Here is a 5,570-nt window from a genome sequence, read left to right on the forward strand (position 1 = left end):
ACAGAATATTTTTTAGTAGGATCTGTCCTGGAAAATCTAAAATGTACAGCAATACATTATTTCTATTAAATTGTCACACACTGTCGATGACAGTATAAATTGGCATCTCTCTGCCGAAATATAGTATAGCAAGAGGGTACTCATCCATCCATTCATTCACCAGTTATCAACTGAGTTGCATACTGTGTGCCAGACCTAGTTCTAGGACCTGAACATATAACAGTTAACAAACAAGTAAAATGACTTAACCTCACAGAGCTTAGTGATAGAGCTAATTATAACCATTGACTCAGCAATTCCTATTCTAGAAAGTAATCATAGGCCGGGCGCGGTGGCTCAAGCCTGTAATCCCAGCACTTTGGGAGGCCAAGACAGGCGGATCATGAGGTCAGGAGATCGAGATCATCCTGGCTAACACAGTGAAACCCCGTCTCTACTAAAAAATACAAAATAGCCGGGAGAGGTGGCAGGCGCCTGTAGTCCCAGCTACTGGGAGGCTCAGGCAGGAGAATGGCGTAAACCCAGGAGGCGGAGCTTGCAGTGAGCTGAGATCCGGCCACTGCACTCCAGCCTGGACAACAGAGCGAGACTCCGTTTCCAAAAAAAAAAAAAGAAAAAGAAAGAAGGTAATCATAAAGAAATAATCATGAATGTACAAAATTATTTCATGACAAAGATGTACACCATGTTTAATTTTTTTCTTTTTCTTTTTTTATTTTTGAGACAGCGTCTCACTCTGTTGACCAGGTTGGAGTGCAGTGGCGTGATCTCAGCTCACTACAACCTCTACCTCCAGGGTTCAAGCAATTCTTCTGCCTCAGCCTCCCAAGTAGGTGGGACTACAGGTGCATACCACCATACCTGGCTAATTTTTGTATTTTTAGTAGAGACAGGGTTTCATCATGCTGGCCAGGATGGTCTTGAACTCCTGACCTCGTGATCCACCTGCTTCGGCCTCCCAAAGTGCTGGGATTACAGGTGTGAGCCACTGCGCCCAGCCATTAAATGTTTAATAGTATGAAACTTAAAGTAGCCTAAATGTCCAGTAAAGCACGATACAGCTATATGAAACAATACCAGAAGGACGTTAAGTGATGTTGTAAAAGAATATTTTGAACAAAAGAATAATGTCCTCAAGTTTTATTAAGTTAAAAAGCAGACTACAACTGCTAAGTGGCATGGGAGAACTTCAAGGCGTTGTTCTAAAACTAGATTGTGACACTGATTACACAAATATAGATTTTTATGAAAATGTATTGAACTGTACACTTAAAATGGATGAATGTAATTAGGTTCTCTTGTTGTTGTTGCTGTTATTTGAGACAGAGTCTTGCTCTGTTGCCCAGGCTAGAGTGCAGTGACACATTCTGAGCTCACTGCAACCTCCGCCTCTGGGTTCAAGTGATTCTCCTGCCTCAGCCTCCTGAGTAGCTGGGATTACAGGCACCCACCACCACGCCCGGGTTTTTTTTTTTTTTTTTTTTTTTTTTTTTGGTGAGAAGGAGTCTCACCTGGTTGCCCAAGCTAGAGTGCAGTGGCACAATCTTGGCTCACTGCAAGCTCCACCTCCGGGGCTCAAGCGATTCTCCTGCCTCAGCCTCCCAAGTAGCTGGGACTACAGACACATGCCACCACACCTGGCTACTTTTTTGTATTTTAGTAGAGATGGGGTTTCACCATGTTGGCCAGGATGGTCTCGATCTCCTGACTTTGTGATCCGCTCACCTCGGCCTCTCAAAGTGCTGGGATTACAGGCGTGAGCCACCACACCTGGCCTAATTTTTGTACTTTTAATAGAAATGGAGTTTCACCATCTTGGTCTGGCTGGTCTCGAATTCCTGACCTCGTGATCCACCCGCCTCAGTCTCCCAAAGTGCTGGGATTATAGGTGTGAGCCACCATGCCCGGCCGGATAAATGTAATTGTTAAAAAAAAAAAAAAAAAAAAAAAGGCACAAAGCATTTTGTTCTGAAACTATTTTAATGTAAAGTCACTTGTATAACTAAATTAGAAAGAAAAGACTGGGATGATATAAGCCAAAGTGTTAATGAGTCAAATTAATGGTGGGAAGAAGTATTTTCTTTTTTCTTATCAATATCTTCTAATGTTCTATAATAAAAAAATTTATTTTGCAATAAGAAAACATAGGTCAGGTGCAGTGGCTAACATCTGTAATCCCAGCACTTGGGGAGGCTGAGGCAGACGGATTGCTTAAGACCAGGAGTTCGACGCCAGCCTGGGCAACATGGCAAAACACTGTCTCCACAAAAAATGCAAAAATTATCCGGGTATGGGGACACAAACCTCTAGTCCCAGCTTCTCCATTGGCTGACGTGGGAGAATCACTTCAGCCTGGGAGGCAGAGGTTGCAGTGAGCTGTGATCGTGCCACTGTACTCCAGCCTGTGTGACAGAGCGATGCCCTATCTCAAAGAAAAAAAAGGAGAAGAAGAAAAGAAGATAAATAAATAAATAAATAAATAAATAAATAAATAATGTTTTCAAATTAAAGTTGTTGGCCAGGCCCAGTGGCTCACGCCTATTATCCCAGCACTTTTGGAGGCCAAGGCAGGCAGATCACTTGAGGTGAGGCGTTCCAGACCAGCCTAAGCAACGTAGTGAAACCCCATCCCTACGGAAAATACAAAAAAATACAAAAATTAGCCAGGAGTGGTGGCAGGTGTCTATAATCCCAACTACCCCAGAGGCTGATGCACAAGAATCACTTGAACCAGGGAGGCAGAGTTTGCAGTGAGCCCAGATTGCACCATTGAAGTCCAGTCTGGATGACACAGCAAGACTCCATCTCAAAAAAAAAAAAAAAAAAAAAAAAAAAAAAGCCAGGTGTGGTGACTCGTGCCTGTAATCCCAGCATTTTGGGAGGCCAAGGCAGGCGGATCATTTGAGGTCAGGGGTTCAAGACCAGCCTGGCCAACAGGGTGAAACCCGTCTCTACTAAAATACAAAAATTAGCCGGGTGTAGTGGCGGTGGCCTATAATACCAGCTACTCAGGAGGCTGAAGCAGGAGACTCGCTTGAGCCAGGGAGGTGGAGCTTGCAGTGAACCGAGATCATGCCACTACACTCCAGTCTGGGCAACAGAGGGAGACTTCGTCTCAAAGAAAAAAAAAAAGCAGAACAATTAACTACCCTTATCCTTGGCTGACAACCTAAGGCAAGAATCCAGAATGAGAGTTTTTAACCTTTACAAGCGTTTAACCCATGCCACCCACTGAGCTAGAGGAGTTCTCCTTACTCACCACCAGAGGGTCCCTTAACTCGTCTGAAACGTGGTGTTTCTGAAGCTACAATCCAGTATAAAGCCTGGTATCAGAGAACTCACAGCCATGTCAAACTTCCGAAAAATTATTTTAGGTGCTTCGAAAAATAGGTTGCACAAGCCAATCAAATATAATTGTATAAAATTAAGTTTAGGCTGGACGTGGTGGCTCACGCCTGTAATCCCAGCACTTTGGGAGGCTGAGGCAGGCGGATCACGAGGTCAGGAGATTGAGACCAGCCCGACCAACATGGTGAAAGCCCGTCTCTACTAAAAATACAAAAAAGTAGCCGGGCGTGGTGGCGGGCGCCTGTAGTCCCAGGTACTCGGGAGGCTGAGGCAGGAGAATGGCGTGAACCTGGGAAGTGGAGCTTGCAGTGAGCCGAGATCGCGTCATTGCACTCCAGCCTGGGCAACAGAGCAAGACTGTGTCTCAAAAAAATAAATAAATAAAAATAAAAAATAAAATTAAGTTTAGGATACTTTAGCACATTTCACAGAAAAAAGGCCAAAGCTGTTTGACATTTAAAATGTCTCCTTTGGAACTAATATAGTAAATTCAAGTGAAGACAATGAGCTGTCTGCAAGAAAATGTGCAGTGGGACTGTTGATTGGGAACACTAGCAGCTTTTAGTGAGGGGAGAATAAAAGCCCATAGATGAGAAAACAAGATGCCAGAAATAAATGTAAATCAACCACCATATCTGCAAACAGCCGGCTTTGAGAAAAGATAAAAATTCCTTGTACTTGTTTCTGGGTATGGAGCTTGTGTTCAAAATGTTTCCAAAGACCACAAGAATGGCAAAAGCATATTGTCTTCAAATGAAGTACAACTTCTTTACTATCTTTTTTATTAACTTGCATATTTTTCTTCCTAGAGAGGGCTCAGAGCTTGTTCACATTTCTTTGGAGGAAAAAGTATAGAATCATTCATTGCTCCCCATAGTTTTACCTACAGAGAGAATTTACAATGGAATAAACAATTACTGGCTGGGCGCAGTGGCTCACGCCTGTAATCCCAACACTTTGGGAGACCAAGGTGGGCAGATCATTTGAGGTCAGGAGTTCGGGACCAGCCCAGACAAAATGGTGAAACCCCATCTCTACTAAAAATACAAAAATTATATGAGTGTGGTGGCACACACCTGTTATCCCGGCTACTCAGGAGGCTGAGGCAGGAGAATCACTTGAGCCCAGGACATGGAGGTTGTAGAGAGCTGAGATCCAGCCACTGCACTCCAGCCTGGGCAACAGAGCAAGACTCCATCTCAAAAAAAAAAAAAAAAAAAAAAAAAAAAAGTACTAATTACCAATGTACTACGTCTAGCACTGCACTAACCCTTTCCTTCTTTTTTTTAAAAAATTCATCTTTCCCTTTATTCTGACATTATGACATTAAATAAAGTCCAAGAGGTATTGGGGTGGTCCTTGTTTGGTCTCTGCCCTTTCCTTCTTTTCTAAGTGGTATTCATCATGCTTCTCTTGGAAGTCTTCTCAAATACCATTATGTCTATAACATACTTTCTTCTAGATTCTTTTGAGAGTCATTTTGTATTAGATCTAGAAATAGAAATGTAAGGCTGAAATGTATTACTATGACAAACTATGTATGTGTGTATTACAATCTTAATTGTGCTAATAAGGATAATTATAATAAATATAATATGGATGATTCAAAAAGGTTAGATGGTTATAATTTAAAAAAAAAAAAAAAAACTTGTCCTTGGATATTCCATTTGATTTGCTAAGCCTTGTGTTCTCTAATTTCATATCTCCATCTTCCCCTACCCCAACCAAAATATATATACACACCGTGTATACATATACACCCACACTATGAAGAGTTGACCACAGAAGCTGGAAATTGCCAGGTTTCTTCCCACTGCTTGCTACCTTCTTCAGTTCTGGACATCGGCTCCATAGTGGAACTAGGTAGCCTCAACTCTTACAATGATTCTAGATTTTTCCTGTTTTACAACTTGAGGGAAGCTAGGGAACCTGTTAGAGGATCCCAGCATTGAACTGGGGCTCAAGTGGAATGTCTCCCACTTTCTGCCTAACCTGCACGTCCATCAGCACCTCATCAATGAGAAACGACTCCGGAGAGAATTTCCCCCTGCCTGGTCCCCTTCCCTAGAGAGCCCTTCGCCAACCCTGGGGCAGCCCCAAGCGACAGCTCCCAGCCTCCACCCGGACCGGACTCCAGGTCCGCCCTGCCCCGCCACCGTTTTTCCCGCCCAGACTCAGCGTCTTCTGAAAGAGGTAGTGGCCCGTAGGAAGTTCTCGCGTTA

Source organism: Rhinopithecus roxellana, chromosome 19 (assembly GCF_007565055.1).
Source record: "Rhinopithecus roxellana isolate Shanxi Qingling chromosome 19, ASM756505v1, whole genome shotgun sequence".
Lineage (NCBI taxonomy): Eukaryota > Metazoa > Chordata > Mammalia > Primates > Cercopithecidae > Rhinopithecus > Rhinopithecus roxellana.